Raw genomic sequence first — 20,642 nt, forward strand, 5'->3', positions numbered from 1 at the left:
TTTTGAGATATGGTTCATATATCACAGTATAGTAGTTTCATGTGTGTAACATAATGATTTGATATTTATATATGGAGTAAAATGATCACAACAGGTCCAGTTCTGCAAAGGAAATGTCTTTCTGTATGGAACTAACTATACAAAACGGGAATTAAACCCACGGTATGGCTGCATGAGAACCAGGAGAAAACTAAGTGAACTGACCAGTCTCAAGATAAGGATATACTTTGATTTAACATTATACTATGACTATCATTTTTTTCAGCAAGATTTGTGTTGTGCTTAAACCCACAGTGACTAGGCAAGGCTCTTCAAACAACTTTTATAAACAAACAGTAAAACAGACTTCATCAGAGAGACTTACCTGCTCTCTCTTTGCTTCGTTTGTTGGAGAGCACCTGTGTAAAAAAAACAAAACTCTCTTAGTATTTTAAAATTACACTGCTTTCCGAGTTCCCGTTGTGGCACAGTGGTTAACGAATCTGACTAGGAACCATGAGGTTGTGGGTTTGATCCCTGGCCTTGCTCAGTGGATTAAGGATCCCGCATTGCTGTGAGCTGTGGTGTGGGTCGAAGATGAGGCTGGGATCTGGCATTGCTGTGGCTCTGGTGTAGGCCAGCAGCTACAGCTCTGATAAGACCCCTAGCCTGGGAACCTCCATATGCCGCAGGAAGCGGCCCTAGAAAAGGCAAAAAGACTAAATAAATAAATAAATAAAATTACACTGCTTTCATCAAGGATATCATCACTGAGTTAAAAAAAAAAAATCAGACTGTAAACTTAGAATTGAATGGCCTCCAGAAATGAAAGTAAAATGCCAGCTAGCGTATTAGGATTGAATGATTTCAGTGTACAAAAATCATCTGGAATAAAAAAAGTTATTAAAGCACTCATCGACAAGGAAGATGCATGAAGTTGACTTTTCTCTGACTTATGTAAAGATTTACACAATACTATGTGCCCATTAGCAACTAGAAGAAGACTGAAGTCTAGTTTTGGTCATCTACTCCTCCACCCTCCTGTCGCCACAATCTCCTAAAACCAGTTCCTGTCTCACTTTCTCTCTTTGTAATGTGACAGCAGTCAAGGCAGCTGAGCTCTCCTCCTTCCTGAAACTTTGTCTTTCTGGGCTCCTTTCTCCCACACAGTCCCTGCTGTCTCTTCTACCTCGTTAGCCACTCCTTCTCACTTTTTTTTTTTTTTTGGTGGACTCCCCCTCGCCTTTTTTTTTTTTACCTTCTTGCATGTTGATTTCATTTGCTTTTGTTTTATTTTGTTTTTCAGACATGGTACAGGCCTGGCCTCCCTTTACCCTTTGCACTTTTTCCAGGGTGATCTCACCTGCTTTCCATCCGTATTCTGATAACCTCCAGATTTATATTTCTCCCCATGTGTCTTTCTTTGAGCACCAGGCTGATAGAGGAAATTGTTTGTTGGACATCAGCGCTTGGACGTTTCATAGACACCTCATATACCACATGTTCAGAGCTCAACATTAGCCACCCCCTTATACACCCAGCCCAAAACTGATCCTTTTTCCGTGTTCCCATCCTGGAGAAAGGCATAGCCATTGCAATGGACTGAATGTGCATGCCCTTCCCCAGATTCATTTCTTGAAGCCAAACCCCCAACATGATGGTATTTAGAGGTGGGGCCTTTGGGAAGTAATTTGGTTTAGATGCAGTCATGGGGATGGATCCCCCATGATGGGATTCATGCCCTTAAAAGAGGATGAAGTACTCAGAGTTCTTTCTCTACCATGTGTGGACGCAGTGAGAAAATGGTCATTTGCAAAACACGAAATGAGTTTCCACCAGACACCAAATCTGCCAGTGCCTTGATCTTGGACTTCTAGCTTCCAGAACTGTGAGAAACAAATATTTGTTGTTTAAGCTACGCAGTGTATGGTATTTTTGTCACAGCTGCTGCCACCGAAGAAAACAATCATCCACCTACTTGCTCCAATCAGAAACCCCCAGATCCTCCTGTTCTTCCAGTTAAATTGTTGATGCCTGCTCCCAAATCTCGCTTGAATCCATCTACTTTTTTCTTTTTCCTTCTTCTTTTAGGGCTGCACCTGCAGCATATGGAAGTTCTCAAGCTAGGGATTAAACTGGAGCTGCAGCTTCTGGCCTACACCATAGCCACAGCCACAGCAACATGGGATTCAAGCTGCATCTGCAACCTACACCACAGTTCATGGCAAGGCTGGACCCCCGACCCACTGAGGGAGGCCTGCATCCTCACGGACACTAGTCGGTTCGTTACCACTGAGCCACAACGGGAACGCCTCCATCTACTTCTTTTCATTTTCACATCCATATCCCAGGCAGCATTCAGGTCATGCTCAGATAATTACAACAGCTAACAGCTTCCTAACTTCTAGCCTGATTCTAGTCTTATTTCCCTCCAATCTATTCACATCCAGTGTGAACGTTCTAAAATACAATTTGATCATGTCACTTTTCTTGAAACTGTTCAATGCTTCCCCGTTACCCTAAGAACAAATCGTTTAGAAGGTAAGAACATATATTTAGCAGTCAGAAGGGCATTTTATAGCTGCACGACCTTTTCATAAAGTTACCATATTTCTCTGAGCCTCATTTCCTCATCAAGCAAACAGCGTTGCTTTTGAGGAGTAAGTGCAATAATTCATATGACGTGCTGAGCAACAAGTGTAGCATAGAAGAGATGTAACAGTAACTATCTGTTGATTATACTGAAGGAACTTCTCAAAAAGGGAGACAAATTTTACTAACTTTTTCAAAGCATCATGTTAATAATACTCTACAAGAGTCAGGGATGAAAGAGGCAAAATGCTAATGGAGTTAAAGCTTTGTCCTTGATACATAGCTCCTCCCACCTCATTTTTTATTCTCTATCTCTCACCCTATTTTATATCACTGTTCATATTTACACCAGGTAAAAGCAAATCTACGGAAGGATTAATGACTGAAAATGAGAAGAGTCACTTTTCCCAAGGACATTCACTTTTTAAAGGGCATCATTTGACAACAAACACCAAGTACTGAACCTCTAACGGTAAAAACTGAGACACTGTGACACAGAGGAGGAGAAAGCTCTCTCCATATTTCTCAACATCATGTTTCAAGGGGTAGTACATCCTATTTAAATGGGTCTGACTTGATTCAGAAGAAAATGTATTGAATGACCATTTGACTTGGAATAGCAAGTAGAATGAAATTTAAAACTAAGTTTTGTTACCTGAACACGATAAAATATTAAGAATTATTCTTAAATATCATAAATGTTTTAAAAATCATTCAGTGTAGAAATAACCCCGTGAGATTCTTCAAGCTCAGATGTTTAAAAGTTCTCACACATGAGCTAAGACCAATTGCTGCAGAGAAATGTCAACCTGAGGGTTTAAAAAGAAAATAGAGTATAGTAAGTAGGCTTCCTCAACCACTCCTTGAGACTGAGTGTTAACAGAGTGACTCACACATTAAAATGTTAATAATAATAAATAATCATTGACAGAAGAACTAAGTCAGATTACTTGATTCCAAAACAAATCAATGCAACCCAGGTGAAATAGGGATTCCCAGATAAGAGTATTTGACAAAAGTGTGGTTAAGTATCATTTAGTTCTAAATACAGAATGATGCATTTTTAATGCACCTTTTAGGTGCAGAGTTTGAATCTGATGAATGCATATGAACTACGACAAATACTAATGTTAAGGGTCATAATGAGAAAAAAGTAGAAATTAAACACATGAAATTAAAGCAACAAAAGCAAGTGTTCCTTGAAAAAAAATTAGAAAGTATTACTAAAGTTTAAAGATGTTGGAGATATTTGAAAATGAACCCCTAATGCATGTAACCATTTCAATAATACATGAAAAATTAGACGCAGACGTGAAGGGACACTCCTTTCCCAGGAAAATTGATGAGACAAAGAATAAATAAATAGATATATTTTTATGCTACGTCCATTCTAAAACATCCATAAATATGGTGAATATATATTTCCTGATGGATATATAGCAATGCTTTAGCATAATAATTTTCTCTGCAAATGATTAGAGGCCAGGGTCTGGGAGAAGGAGGGAATAGTGAGCTGTTGTTTCGTGGGTACGGTTTTGCAAGATGAAAAGAGTGCTGGAGATGAAGGTGGTGATGATTGCACAACAAGGTGAATGTGCTTATGCAACTAAACTGTCAACTTAAAATGGTTAAAATAATAAATTTTATGTTATGTGTATTTTTCCACAATTAAAAAGAAAAACACACAAGGAAATCTCTAGATGCACATGTGCTATTGCCACTTGTTAGCTTCCCACTACCTTACACTTCAAAAACCCTCTGTTTGCAAATCCAGATAGAAGATATTTCTAAGATCCAAAATGTGACTAATGGGCAGATAATAAAGGAACTGCTACTAACTCGGAGATAATTATTTATACCCACTAAAGTCATCAAGAGATTACACTTGGCTCCAGAAACATAAAGAAGGAAGGGTGTCCTTTGGAGAAGAATGCAGGAGAATGTCACCCACTGATGCCAGGGCAGTTGGAGTAAAAATCTCTAGACAATCAGTGGGTTCCTCCTCTGGAAGTTTATTAGTTGTTGAATGTTTAGTCGACATATAGAAGCACATTTTTAGTACTCGGCTGGGTGTCTGACCCCTTTTCTTTGTTCTATAGATGGATAAGGGCAGGTAATTATCTCTCTGGAGATTCAGAAACTCTAGAACAGTTAGAATTACCTATAGATAAATCCTAGTAAATTCCTTTGAAGTATGTTTGAGTCACTTTGTCTCATTTGGTAAGATTCCCCGAAGATAAGTTTTTAATACCTCTAAAGCCAGAGCAATTATAAATCCATGTTAATATAGACAGTCTAAGAATAACAACACTTTAGGAATTAGTTTTAGGAACATGGATCTAATACACAATTGCTCTTTGGAACAAACTTACCCAGATATGTATCCCTTGCCACATAGACAAATATGTAGATTTAATGAATAGAACAACACTAGATAACCATAAAAACATCCAGATAATTTTTTATTGGGAGGCTATGGTCCTTGGGGCTTGTGATGATCAATCAAGTCGATAAATACATTAACCACTATTGTCCAAGTGAAACCAAAAAGCTGTTTCAACACCTGCTGTTCCTGCAACACAAAGGGTGCATTTGTTCCTAGTGCCCTTGTAGTAAAACTTTAAAACCAAAAGCAGCAGATAAAATCCCAAAGTAAATAAATTCTTGGGAAAAGATGTAAGCCATTTTACTATTTGCTCTTTACTTTGTCCAGAATACACCTGCTAGTTTCAAACTCAGTAAATTATATTCAGCAGTGACCCTGATTTAAACCTTACAGAATAATGTCCAAGTAGCAAAGAACAGATAAGGTTAATCACCAGATTACCACTGGAAAGCTGGTTTCCTCAGACAATTGTAAGAGATGTCAGTATTACACACTGACTTTGGCCCAAATAATTTAAGACTGACTGACTGTGATGCAGGTGAATTTATATCTCAAAAAACCTTTTTCTAATCTCTCTCATGTTGGCTACTTAAAAGGTCGTGGTCAAACTATATGTAACAATGAAAGAGAAAAGGAAATGTTAGACGCATTATAATCTGCACGTCAAGAGTCATTTCAAAGAGCTCTGCTAAAAGAGGCTCAACCAGAGTATCAGTTCATGAAAAAAATAAAACGAAAATTTAATGTTCTTTAATAATCATACTAAATTCTCATTATTGATTTTAAATTTGAATTCAAAATATTCCAAGCATTGCTTTATGGAGAAGTTTCTGAGACTTTTGATTTCTGCAAAAATTCTATGTAGCGGTTCTTACCTACTTGTCAAAACTATCCCTTCCCTGACGCAGGCTGAGAAAAGGCTGTTGTAATCCTTAGTGGGGGTGTGGGGAGAAACAGAAGAAAACAGATTTCCTCACAAATAACTACACTATGAAAATCATAGAAAAAGCTGCTGAAAAGTCTAGAGAGAATACACACTATAATTTAAAATTTACTCTTTATTTTCATGTGATCCTCTCCCAATTCCCTTTAGATCTGAGATATAGAAAGTAATTCTTGTTTTCAGTATAATACAAAAATTTCAATAAACATAAAATCTACTTTTGGGGATTAAAAACTATTTCAGTTCAGCCCATGATGTATATCTTTCTACTTCTAAATTTAAACGTTGGTATATGTATATTACTATTCACATATTTGAATAGAAGTAGTAAGCAATGCATAATTTTAGACATTTAACATAAACGCAAAAAAAAAATAGTCTTTACTAGTTCAGTGAGTCCAAAATGATGTTATTTAATAAACCGTGGCATTTTAATAAGCATGCTTGACATCTGGTGCTAATAAAAAGGATTTTATATTTTATAGTTAACATTTAAAGAAAAAATATAATGTTAGTTTTGCTATTTATCACAGACCACAGATGGCATAGGCCACATTTGGGTGGCTTCATTTCCTTCTTCAAAAGTTTATATAAAGAGGCCACTTGTTTTCTTTCTTTCTGTGTATGTTTTATATAAGATTTGGACCACGTCCCAGAAATGAATAAATGAAGGAAGGAATGCATCAAATGAAAATCAAGTTTCTTAATAACAAAACTGATTATAGAGTTTTCCTGGATCAAGTTTAGTTAATAAAGTTCATTCTAAAACAATGATCCAAGGAACCTGCATCTGGATAAATATTTGAAGCAACTTTTCCAGAACTGCGAAAAACCACAAGGACCTAAAAAGTTCCATCTTTTGAGCAACTAAATTTTCTCTAGGCGAAGTTGACTAATCCTTTGATTCAAGGCTGGTGTTGCAGGAGCCTGTATGGATGCAGCAGCTGAGCAAGATGCTGCAGAGACAGCAGAGACTGGTCTGGAGGTGTCCAGATGCTCTCCTTGTCTCTGGACCATGAACCTGGAATATGAGTCTTCTTGCCCTGTCCTCTCAGACTTCCTGAGTTGCTCCCTTTAGATCCTGTGCTGACTGTCCTGCTCCAACTGGGCTGTCCTCTGACTCGGATTAACCCAGCACACCAGCTGCTGACCCTTTCCTCTAGAAGATGTCATCAATGCAATAATATAAAATATACATCTTATTGGATGGTCTCCTGTTATTATCTGCTTGAGTGTTTTTTTTTTTTCATTTTTTGCAATTGTATACAACCCAACAGCAAAAAAGCCAATCAATCAATGGAAAAATAGGCAAAAGACCTGAATAGACATTTCTCCAAAGAAGATATACAGATGGCCAGCAAACACATGAAAAAATGCTCAACATCCCTGATTACTAGAGAAATGCAAATCAAAACTACCATGAGATACCACCTCACACCAGTCAGAATGGCCATCATTAATAAGTCCACAAATAACAAGTGCTGGAGGGGCTGTGGAGAAAAGGGAACCCTCCTGCACTGTTGGTGGGAATGTCAACTGGTACAGCCACTATGGAGAACAGTTTGGAGATACCTTAGAAATCTATACATAGAACTTCCATATGACCCCGCAATCCCACTCTTGGGCATCTATCTGGACAAAACTCTACCCACATGCACCCACATGTTCATTGCAGCACTATTCACAATAGCCAGGACATGGAAACAACCCAAATGTCCATCGACAGATGATTGGATTCGGAAGATGTGGTCTATATACACAATGGAATACTACTCAGCCACAAAAAAGGACGACATAATGCCATTTGCAGCAACATGGATGGAACTAGAGAATCTCATACTGAGTGAAATGAGCCAGAAAGACAAAGACAAATACCATATGATATCACTTATAACTGGAATCTAATATCCAGCACAAATGAACATCTCCTCAGAAAAGAAAATCATGGACTTGGAGAAGAGACTTGTGGCTGCCTGATGGGAGGGGGAGAGAGTGGCAGGGATCGGGAGCTTGGGCTTATCAGACACAACTTAGAATAGATTTACAAGGAGATCCTGCTGAATAGCATTGAGAACTTTGTCTAGATACTCATGTTGCAAAAGAACAAAGAGTAGGGAAAAAAATATAATTGTAATGTATACATGTAAGGATAACTCAATCCCCTTGCTGTACAGTGGGGAAAAAAAAAAAAAAAAAGAAAGAAAAAAAAAGAAAATATACATCTTATGGATTTTCATTAAATTTTGCTATAAGAATTGAAAATCAATGACTACACCTACATGAGCATTTTCCAGAGAGTAATAACAAAAATATTACACAACATTCAAAGTGACAAACCAAAGCTCTGAATGCAAAGCCAATAATGGATTTATCTGTGAGAAGTGGGAGTGTGAATTAATTAGCTCAAAATCAAATACTTTTTTGTCTATTTGGTTCAGAATTCTTTTTTTTTTTTTGTCTTTTTGCTATTTCTTTGGGCCGCTCCCGCGGCATATGGAGGTTCCCGGGCTAGGGGTCTAATCGGAGCTGTAGCCACTGGCCTACGCCAGAGCCACAGCAACGCTGGATCCGAGCCGCGTCTGCAACCTATACCACAGCTCACGGCAACGCCAGATCGTTAACCCACTGAGCAAGGGCAGGGACCGAACCCGCAACCTCATGGTTCCTAGTCGGATTCATTAACCACTGCGCCACGACGGGAACTCCCAGAATTCTTTAATAATCATAAAAAGTGTTTGGTTTCATGACAACTGTGAATTTCCTATCCCAGTGATAATATCACAGGCCTAATAATAAATGCTGCCACTATCTAGATTGGACTACCTAGCTTTACATGAGAACTGATCCACCCTAAGATAATTTTATTTTTTTTAAATTTTTATTATTTATTTTTTGCTTTTTAGGGCTGGAGGTTCCCAGGCTAGGGGTTGAATTGGAGCAGTAGCTGCCGGCCTACGCCACAGTTACAGCACCATCAGATCTGAGCCGCATCTGTGACCTACACCACAGCTCATGGCAACACCAGGTCCTTAACCCACAGAGTGAGGCCAGGGATCAAACATGCAACCCCATGGTTACTAATCGGATTGCTTCTGCTGAGCCATGAAGGTAATTCCTACCCTAAGATAACTGATAAAAGTAAAAAGCCTCCAAGACTTGACAGTCTGGAAGGGTAGATAAGGTATATATACCTAAACCCAGTAGAAAGCCATTCAATGAAGGATTTAGTATGATAGAGAATTAACTGATTTAGATAAGTGCAATTAACATTTAAGAATACTTTAAGAATATCTTTAGGTAGTGGTGAAAGAACTTTTACTACATTTGGGTGTGCTGCTGAAAATTCAGCTGGATTAGGATGAAATTGAGTCCTCTACTCTGAATGAGATCACAGTCCAGAGCAGAAGACAGCCCTTTAAGGAAAAGGCTGTGATGCTTTACAACGAGTATATCAATGAGGTATATGTAAGGAAGGACGGTTGTACAGAGAAAGGAGTCGTGGGCCTCATGAAGAGAATCAGGGGCGCTCTAGATAGAAAGAAATAAAATTGCTCTTAATGAATAATCTCACTGGGAAAATAAGAGAAAAGGGGAATTCCAGAGAGATGAAGTCACACGCACCAAGGAAAAGGGCAGAGGAAAGCAGTTATAGGGAAGAGTGTAAATTGATGGGGTTAGAAAGATAAGAATGAGATGCAGAGGTCCCGTCGTAGCTCAGGGGTTAAAGAATCTGATTAGGAACCATGAGGTTGCAGGTTCGATCCCTGGCCTTGCTCAGTGGGTTAAGGATCCGGCGTTGCCACGAGCTGTGGTGTAGGTCGCAGACGAGGCTCGGATCCCACGTTGCTGTGGCTCTGGTGTAGGCCGGTGGCTACAGCTCCTATTAGACCCCTAGCCTGGGAACCTTCATATGCCAAGGGAGTGGCCCTAGAAAAGGCAAAAAGACAAAAAAAAAAGAAAGAAAGAAAGAAAGATAAGAGTGGGATGGGATGAAAAAGGAATGTGTATACTACACTAAGGAGTGGGAATGACTGCTACAGCTGACAAGGATTCCAAAATTATGGGTTTTATAATGGTAATCTGGAAATAACATGAGGGATGCATTGCAGGAGCAAGAGTCAGGACACAAATCAGGGGACTGTTCAGGAGATCAAGACCTGGTGAAACAAAAGGACCTGAAATAGTCATTATGAATTATATTTAGGAGGGGATCAAGAGCAGGGGAAGAGAGAGAGAGAGGGAGGGAGGGAGAGAGGTGTCTCAGATGGTTTTCAGGTTTTGGGTTAGGCAACCTGGCCCATGAAGGTGTCACACTGATGAAGATGAGCGGGGGTGGGGTTGGGTGGAGGGTCAGGTTCGGAATATAAGGTAAGGAACACTTTGACTTGAAGAGACTGCAGGACACCCATTTAGGGTGGTGTTAAGAAGCTCGTGTTCAGGGAAGTGGTCTGAACTGAATGAATATGGAATATCAGTGAGAATTAAGCTTGTCAGGTGAGAGTGAGGTTACACTTAAGGGAGTCGAAGACAAACGTTTGGGGGCATCATAGTATTTATGATATGGAAGGAGATGACTGAGAAAAAGCAGCCAAAGAAGAGAGGGATGTAGAGTATGACAGAAAAGGGAAGAGGTTAACCAGGAGGAGCAGGCTAATAGAAAAAGGACTGGAAACTGACAACCCTGCAGATACTAAAAATTTGGTAAGTAGGAAGTGACCTTGGCGAGAGCCAGGGGATAGAAATCTGAGTAGGATACATCAAGGACTACCTGGGGAAAAAGTAATCCAATCGCAAGGAGCCTGACTCAGAAAGGCTGAAGGATGTCAAAGGGTGAGATTTAGGAGGCCGTTTGATGGAAGTCTTTTGTAAATGGGAAGAGACAGCAGTACCTTCGGGGCCTGAGAAGGAACTCGGTGAAGACTGCAGATGCCGTAACAAGGGAGCGGGGATCCTGCGAGGAGGGCAAGAATGGACCCAGGAGCGCAGGGCTCGAGGAGGAAGCAGGTGAGGACGGTGGACGCTGACAGCATGCTGAGGCGGACCAACGGGGTGACAGCTGACAAAGTTAAGGCAGGGACTGGTAACAGAAAGTAGGCGGCATACACATCTGAGGGCCGCTAGGGTTTTGGGTTTTTTGTTTTTGTGGGGGGGGGGGTGGGATGCCTACGAAGGCCAGGATGAGGGAGGCCTGGAGCCGAAGAGAGGGCAGAGGGGAAATCTGTTTACCCACTGGGAAGCACCACGGCGTTCCCTTTGTGTAGACTGCAGACTCCAGACTCATCCTCAAATACATTTATACTTTATATAAATATAAAACTGGCTCGCAGTTATGTCACAAACTCATCTCTCTCCTCAAGCAAACCGTGAGTGCTGGAAAAGTAAGAGCTGCCTCTCTGTTTAAGGCATTGTGACACCCCGGAAAGAGCTGAGGTTTTGAGGCAGGCACACTGATTTGAGTCTTGAGTCCAACTCTGACTGGTTTATACGGTTTTAGGTAACTTCTCTCACCTGTCTGAGACTTAGGTTTCTTTCATGCAAAACAGAGAGAGTAATAAGGACCTCATAAAAACGCAAAGATTAAATTACATACTGTCTCTCACCCACAGCATCGAGGACCAGATTGGACACACGATATGCTGAATGTCTGCCTTCTAAGGAAAGGATGCGGGAACATCTACATGTTTCTACATGGAAATAGCCTTCTCTTCAACGACGATGTTCCGTTTCATCTCTGATTTTGAATTCTGCCCACCATTAGAGAAGGTATGGGGAAAAACGTCAGGCCATCACACCCGAATTCTGTCCTTCAGTGATCACGCCCTCCTCCTCCCTGTTAGGTGTGCTTAAGGAAAAAAATCCAAATCAAGAGTTGGGTTTGGCTCTGACCACGTGGTGGGCTTCCTTGGCCAACATCCCCCCAGGTCTGACTGCTTCGTAGGCCTACGTGCCTTGGCTTTCAGGCTTGTTTTTACAGACCGGCCCTGCCAGATTTTAAGGTTATACAAGATTATAGTGGCATATTTTATTTAATTCTTCACTTTCTTTACAAGAGAGGTTTTTTGGTTTTTTAAAAGAAAACAAAATGCCTCATAAGCCTGATGACTTTTCAGCTGAATATAGGCCAACAGAGAAGAACTGGGTCACTAAGTTCTGGACACACAGGCCTGGAAAATGTCAAGAGTTGAATGGTCTACTCCTCTGCCTGGCCCCGGCTCAAGTAACTTCCTGAATGAATCCTAAGTGCCTAAAGAAATAAAAGCACTCTTAAGAACATGTTCTCTTCTGGGTACAGAAAAAACACTGGCGATAGTGGCTTTGGGGAGCATCCTTTTTGTTCCAAATTCGAAAACCACAGGAAAATCCATAGTTAAAGAAAATGCCAATAAGAGATAATGTACAGAAGATAATCATAATGCAGTATAACTATTTTTATTGGTGTTGATGGAAGTCTGGAACTTTAAAACTTTCTACTAAAATATAATGTAACATCATTAGATAGAAATACTTGTATAGACACTTTGCTGCATGCTATTATTTTAAAAAGAAAAGAATTTCCCAAAAATGAAGAGTTTTTTTTAAAAAAAAAAAAAAAGGAGGGGGAGGTGATATTTTGGGTCCAGCAATTTGGTCAATAGTGCACGCGTGTGTATACACACACACACACACACACACACACACACACGCACACACGCAAATGACCTGAATTCTTGTATCTTTGTTCCTGCCAACTTCTGCATAAATGTGCTGATACCAGTAATGAAAGGATAAAAGGAATGTAGCAGGAAGAAGAAACTTAAAAAGCAAGGCTGATGATTTCATGATGTGAAACCCACAAGATAAAGAGTCCCAGGACAACTGAAAGATGACTTCTTCTTTCCTTTTGTTTACTTAACGCATTGTCTCCTAACTCAAAGGGCTTCTCACTTGTGATGGATGTAAATGCACTGGTCAGATCTCCTGTTCAGGGAGCTATAGCCCCTTTAGATCCACCACCAACTTGGTGTTGAGGCCATACTTCCTGCAGACTGCTTCTACCCAGTGCATGAGGTTGGTGGGGGTATTGCCATAACCCTTTCTAGCCAAAGGCAGGACGCTCCCTGTGGAGGACTTTGTTGCAGGACTTCCCACTGGTCTATGCAAACCTTTCCTGGAACTGCACCGTGGTCTGCAGGTCCTTCTTCCCTCTCCCCTTCCGTAGGCGCCAGACCTCCAACACAGTAGGGAGGCTCTTCCCTGCACCCATGCCCAATGATCCCTTGCATATCTAGTCCTACCTTGGCATCTACCTCTTGGCAGACATGAAGAAAGACATTCATCATCCACTATCTTATTTTTGTTTGATGGTCAGAGGAGGTATTTATACACAGAAAAGCTGAAGCAAAGAAAGATGTAATAAACTGCCAAAGGAGGGAACTCAGTAACTTATCTCAGCTCTATCTTAGGGCCCGAGGCTCCTGATGCCTCACCATCTTTCCCTTAACAAATACCTACTGAATACCTCTTACATGTCTGAATCTGGACCCTATCCTAAGAATAACAGGCTCCTTTTGAGTTGCATGCTCAGATTGGTGATAGAACAATATTATTATTCTGTACAGTGGAGAAAGAATTAGACGGGAGCAAGGCCAGATGGGAGGGAGCCAGTTTGGAGGCTGGTGCAGTCACCAAAGAAGAGATAATGGTAGCACGCATCAGAAGAGTCCCAGTGTGGATAAAAGAGATGGGAAATATTTAGGAGGGAAAACTGATGCAGCATATGTTTACTCTGGAGCAGCCCTGGGCTACACTGTGAGAAGACAAGTAATAACAGATCTATCCCCAACTGTCTTGAAGCATTTGACTGACTTCTGTTCAAAGACATGTGTGTAAAGGAAATTTTACTCTGCGTCAGTCCCTTAAAGCCCAGAGACATGGAAAACAAGAGAAAAAGAAAAAGAAAAAAGGAAAGAAAGAAAGAAAAAAAAAAAAGAAAAAAGAACCCTCCCACAGCAATACAAGAAAATGGCTGTGTGCCTAAACCACAGACTATGACACACAAGTCAACAGTGGGAAGCCCTGCCAGAACGAGGGCGCTGAGAGTGGCCTCAAACCTCAGACTCCGAACAGGATGCCGACTTCGCCGAAAATAAGTGTCACAATAGTGTGGGGTCTGGCCGCTGAGCCTCTAATTAAAACAACCAGGACCAGGAGAATCTGGGAGAAGCAGGAGTGCATTGCATGAGGATTTCAGACCCCAATTTTTCCCTTGGCAGGGGCCCTCTGAGCAGTGAACTACCTGCACAACATTTTTTTTTTTTAATCTTGTGACCTTTTCTTCCATTTTTACAGCTTGATTGAGGTATAAATGACACAATAAACTGCAGAGATTTAAAGGATATAAAATTTAGTAAATTTGGACATATGACTACACCTGTGAAAACATCATCACAATCAAGATACGAAACATCTGCCTCCAAAAAACTTTCTCATGCCCTTTGTAATCAATCACCTTTCACACACTTTCTTGCCTCCCACCTCCAGTCACAGACAAGTGATGATCTGCCTTCCCTCACTATAAGATTAGTCTGAACTCTTAAAATTTTTATATAAGCGGAATCATGTATTTGTTCTAATTTTTTGTTCTATTTGTTCTATTTCTTTTTTGTTCTGTTTATTCTATTTCTTTCACTTAACATAATGCCTTTGAGATTCATCCTTATTTTATATATCAACAGTTTGTTCCTTTCTATTGTTGAATAGTATTCCATTGTAGAGAGATATTACAATTGGTTATTCTTCCTTCTATTGATGGACACTTAGGTTATTTCGCTTTAGGCCACACAAATAAAGCTCCTGGGAACATTTGCGAACAATTTTTTTGATTGGATATTTTCTGTCAGTGGAATGAGGGAATTATGATAGGTGTATGTTTAACATTTTAAGAATGGCCATACTGTTTTCCCAAGTGCTAATGCCATTTTACATTCCCACCAGCAGTGTATATGAGTTCCAGTTATTCCACGTCCTTGCCAACATGTGGCATGGTCAGTCTCTTTAATTTTAGCCATTCTAATAGGTGTATGATGGTATTTAATTTTTTTGTGGTTTGTTTTATTTATTTATTTATTTTGCTTATTAGGGCCACACCCTCGGCACATGGAGGTTCCCAGGCTAGGGGTCTGATTAGAGCTACAGCTGCCGGCCTAGGCCACAGCCACAGCAATGCAGGATCCGAGCCACGTCTGCGACCTACACCCCAGCTCACAGCAATGCCAGATCCTTAACCCTCTGAGCGAGACCGGGGATCGAATCTGCAACCTCATGGCTCCTAGTTGGATTCGTTTCCACTGTGCCATGACGGGAACTCCATTTTTTGTGGTTTTAATTTTCATTTCCCCAATGACTAATCACTTAAAAGCCTAAGTCACTTTTTCATTTGCTTATCTGCCATCTGTATACTTACTTTGATGAAATGTCTTTTGAGTTATTTGCCCATTTTAAATGCTCATTTTTTTCATTACTCCATTTTCAGAGTTCTTCATATACTCTGGATACAAGTCCTTTATCAGATAAGTTATTTGCGAAGATTTTCTTTCAGTCTCTTGGAAATTTCTTTGCAATAATAGTTCTTAATTGAAAATGTCTTATTGTGTAATAACTTATTTTTGGTGTCAAAGATATATTTGCCTTACCCAAGGTCATAAAGACTTTTCTCCTGTGTTTTATTCTAGAAGTTTTAGTTTCAGATTTTACATTTGTTTATGATCTGTTTTGAGATCATTTTTGTTAGTGGTGAGAAGTCTGGACCAAGGTTCATTTTTTTGTATACGAATATCCAATCAACTCAGCACCATTTGTTGAAGAGACTGCCTTTTCTCCACTGAATTGCCTTTGCCCCCTTGTCTGGTTTTTTTTTTTTTTTTTTTGCATTACTTGACATTTGTATGGTGTCATTCTATCTCCTTAGTTGATTTATCAGCTGTAACTCTGATTTTTGTCATCGTTATTGAAGATTAGGTTCTTAGTCTTTGGTTTGGGATTTATAGTTTCCATTTTTGATTTACCAGCCTACCTTCAAGCAGTCTCACACCACTTCTTGTGTGGTACATAAAATTCACAACACTGCATTTCCCTTTTCCTCCTCCTTTCAGACTTACTGTCATGCATTTTACTTTCCCATCAGATATAAACCCCCAAACACACTGCTATTGCATTTGCTTTAAAAACTTATTTTTAAAAAGATGTAAAATGTTTTTAATTGCACTTATCTTCATAGTTATCACTTCCCACACTCTTCGTTCCTTTGTGTGGATCCAGATTTCTCTGTGATCATTTTCCTTTAGCCCGAGGACCTCCTGTAATATCTCTTGTAGAGTAAGTCTGCTGGTGATGAATTCTCTGATTTTTTTTTCTTTATGTATAAGATAGTTATTATTTTATCTGTATTTGAAAGATGTATTTTCCTGGGGGTAGAATTCTACTTTGAGAGGTTTTTTTTTTTTTTTTTTTTAGTAGTTAAACATATTATTCCATTGGCTTGCATTGTTTCCAAACGAAATCTGAGGTCCTTCTTCATTCTGGTGTAAGGAATGTCTCTTTTTTCCCTCTGGTGGCTTTTAAGATTATCTCTTTATCACTGGTTTTAAACAATTTCATTATAATGTGTCTTATTGTAGTTTTCTTTTTTTTTTCTTTTTGTGCTTGGAGTTCACTGAGGATCCTGGTTCTATGTGTTTAAAATTTTCATCAAATTTGGAAAAATTAAGCCATTCTTCAAATACCATGCCCTCCCACGCCTTTTTCTTTTTCCTTGGAGACTCCAATTACATGTACATTATCCCACTTAAAGTAGCCAATTGATTTTTCTTGTTGTTGTTATTAGATGCGCCCAGAGCATTGCAAGTTCCTGGGCCAGGGACTGAACCTGTGCCAGAGCTGCAGCCTGCACCACAGCTGCGGTAATGCCAAATCCTTCGCGCACTGTGCCATAAGGGAACTTCCACTAATTGATTTTTTTAAATAAATTTTTGTTTTAAAAACAACTCTAGGTATGTAGCCAAATTGAGTGGAAGATACAGAGTTTTCATACACTCTCTGTGAACACAAACACACGCCTTCCCCCACTCTCAACATCCCCCACCAGAGTGGTACATTCAGAGGGGCCTACACTGATGCATCACTATGGCATAAAGCCCATAGTTCCCATTAAAGTACATTCTATGGTTCCAGGCAAATGCACGGCCCGTACTGACCATCACAGCATCATACAGAGCAGTTTCACTGCCCTAAGAAATTCCTCTCCTCTACCCACTCTTTCTTCCCTCTCCCCGAACCCCAGGCAACCACCAGTCTTTCCCTGTCTGTGTGGTTTTGCCTCTTCCAGAATGTCACATGGTTGTAATCAGTGTACCGCCTTCTCGGATTTGCTTCTTTCACATAGAAACATGCATTCACGTTTCCTCCATGTATTTTCATGGCTCAATAGCTCATTTCCTTTTAGAACCGAGTAACAGTCCATTGTCTGCATGTATCACAATTTACTCACCCATTCATCTATTTGTCTCATCAAAGACATCTTAGTTGCTTCCGAGTTTTGGCAATTTATGAATAAAGCTGCTTTGAATATTCGGGTATAGATTTTTCTGTAACATAAGCTTTTAGTCCCTTTGGATAAATACCAAGGAGCATGATTGCTGGATCATATGATAAGACTATATTTAGTTTTGTAAGGAACTTTCAAACTGCTTTTCAAAATGGCTGTACCATTTTTCCATTCTCACCTGAGCTGAATGAGTTCCTATGTCTCCATTTCTTTTCAGTGTTTTGAATTCTGCCCATTCTAATAGGCATGCAGTGGTGTCTCAATGTTGCTTTAACTTGAATTTCCCTGATAACATATGATAGAGACCATTATTCTCTATGCTTTTTTTGCCATCTGTCTATGTTCCTTAGTGAAGGGTTTGCCCTTCACCCCACTCTTTTCTCTGTATGTTTCATTTAGTTTTCAATTTCACTGATCTTTTCTTCTGTAGTATAATAACTGCTATTAGTTCCATGCAGTGCATTTTTTTTTAAACCTCACATTCACTTCTAGAAGTTTGTTTTGGATTTTTATTTTTTGTATCTTTTACATCTCTACTTAATAAGCTCAATATTTCTTCTATGTTACATGTGCAACATAAATATAATAGAAGTTTTAATGTCCTTGTGTAAGAATTCTATCATCTGTGACATTTCTGGGTCTGTTTCTGTTTACTAATGTTTCTCCTCATTATAAGTCATATTTTCTTAGGATGCACGCTTTTTGCATCCTTGGTAATTTTTAATCGGATGACAATCTTTGTTAAGTTTTTCCCTGTTGAGTGCTGAATACTTTTGTATTCCTATAAATATTCTTTAACTTTGTTCTGGGATGGAGCTAGGTTGGAAATGATTTAATGATTTAATCATTCCAAAGCTTTTTTTATGTGTCATCAGAGCAGCCTTTATTCTAGGGTTAATTTTCCCCACTACTTAATCAATTCCTTTTGAGTATCCTATACAATGTCCTATGAATGACAAGGTTTTGCTGGTTTTTTCTCTCTAAGGAGAGCATGAACTAGTTCCAATCCCAGGAAACACTGGGATTCTTACCTCTCATCACTTCTGGTGGTTCTTTCCCTGTCTTGGGGTAGTTTCTTCACCTGCCTGTGCTGTTCAGTGTTCAGCTGCAGATGTGAGGATGGGGAGGCTCTCTGTAGCCCCCTGGAGCTCTTTCTTTCTATGAAGTCCTCCTTCTAGTGCTCTGCCTTGAATTCTAGCTGACCTGGCCTCCCTGTAGTCAGAATGCTTTCTCCTCATCAGGGAGACAGTCAAGTTCCTTTTGAGGTCCCCCTCCATGCATTGCAGCCCAAAAGGTTTCCTCAGGCAGAAAACTGGGACGACTGTAAGGCTCACCTAGTTGGTGCCTCCTTTTCTAGGGCTCACTGTCCTGTGCTGCCTCATGTCCAGTGTCTCAAAACCTTTGTTTTATATGTTTCATCTGCTGCTTTAGTTGCTTCTAGTGAGAGGGCTTATATGGCTCCCGTTATTTTATTTTACCTGGAAGTGGAAGTCCCAAATTGTTTTCGTAAAATTATTTTCTATCTATCATCTATCCATTCATCTTTCTGTCAAAAGATTCATGGAATAGAGGTCAACGATGTTAACAAAATTGTTTCTAGGTCATGGGATTAGGATAATATTTTACTTCCTTTTATGTGCTTTTCTGCTTCTTAATTTTTAACGTTGGTGATATATCACTTTTACTTTTAAAAAATAACCCCTGGCTCATTTCTCTAAGAGAGCATTTCCTATCTCAAAATATTTTTTTTAAAAAAGGCATTAACATGTATTTTCCCTATGATTTCTAAAGCATCATGCAGAAAAAAAACACTTTAAAAATTGGTGAAGAAAAAGAACAATATCTTTCTTGCACTAAGCCAAAATTACCAATTCCATACTTTAAAATTACGTTCTGCTACTTGAAATCCTCGCAATTTTAAGCCTGCTTAAAAACATAAATGGGTCTGATATCCATTTAATGGAATACTATCAGCAATAAAAAGGAATGAATTTTCAATAAATAGATGACTCCACAAATTAGGTTGAATGAAAGAAACCAGATAAAGAGAAACCACATTGTTCAAATTCATATTTGTAAATTTCTAGAAAATGAAAACTAATCTGCTGTGACACAAAGTCTCCATCAAATTGTATATTTTAAATATGTGCAGTGCATCATATGTTCATTGTACCTCAAAAAAATTCTGTGACATACATCTCTTGTAAACTCACAGAGGAGAGGAAATTAGGACATACTGAGCACCTGCTCTGTGCTAGGGAGTGCTAACTGCTCGTACTAGATTTTTTCATCCAACCTTCACACCAACCAGCTGAAGCTGGCATTATAATTCCCACGCTTTGCAAATGAAGAAACCCAGGTTTAGGGAGTTTATGGCCCCTCAGTAGGAACCCTGACATTTAAATTCTAATTTCAGATTTTTGCCTTTCCTACCATGTTACAGGCCTCTCAGAGCATTCTAGCCTATTAGGAATCCTAGGGATTATTTATAAACGTAACTTGGTAATAATATTCTCACTTACTATGTTTTTTATGAAGTTGTTATAGGTTAGGCTTTTTATCCTAGATGATTTTTACAGACTACTCAAGATTGAGATGACAAAAAAAAAAAAAAAAAGAGTTCCTGTCGTAGCTCAGCAGAAATGAATCTGACTAGCATCCATGAGGACGCAGGTTTGATCCCTGGCCTCCCTCAGTGGGTCAAGGATCTGGCATTGCCATGAGCTGTGGTGTAGGTCGCACACGCAGCTTGAATCCCGAGCTGCTATGCCTGTGGTGTAGGCCGGCAGCTACAGCTCAGATTTGACCCCTAGCCTGGGAACATCCACATGCCATGGGTGCAGCCCTAAAAAGATTAAAAAAAAAAGAAAGATTGAGATGAAAATTTTGAATTTGTAGTATTGGTTTTTGTTTCTTTTTGTTGGTCATGGTATGTGTGTTTATATAAAATTGAAAACCTAAGCTAGAGACCCTTTGTAGAATGTCAAGTAGAATCAGAAGTTAATATATCATTTAGAGACTGTGACAGGTCCATCCTCTATTAAAATCCAGAGTAGTCTGATTAGCAGCATGGAATTGCATTGTCATAAAAAAGAACTACATGTTTTTGTCTCTGATTTTTTCCCTTGTATTGTACACATACAACCACAATAAAGACACAA

The 20,642-nt window shown here is 39.4% G+C and overlaps 1 long non-coding RNA gene across 2 annotated transcripts in view; it reads right to left on the reverse strand.

Moving 5' to 3' along the window:
* Positions 1 to 252: 252 nt before the first annotated feature.
* The window catches only part of LOC125113418 (uncharacterized), an 89,281-nt gene continuing 68,891 nt past the window's right edge, over positions 253 to 20,642 (reverse strand). For both annotated transcript variants that reach the window (XR_007131447.1, XR_007131446.1), the window contains exon 4: positions 253 to 398. This is a non-coding gene — a long non-coding RNA (uncharacterized LOC125113418). The remainder of the gene's footprint in view (positions 399 to 20,642) is intronic.

This window comes from Phacochoerus africanus, chromosome 13 (genome assembly GCF_016906955.1).
Source record: "Phacochoerus africanus isolate WHEZ1 chromosome 13, ROS_Pafr_v1, whole genome shotgun sequence".
Taxonomy (NCBI): Eukaryota; Metazoa; Chordata; class Mammalia; order Artiodactyla; family Suidae; genus Phacochoerus; species Phacochoerus africanus.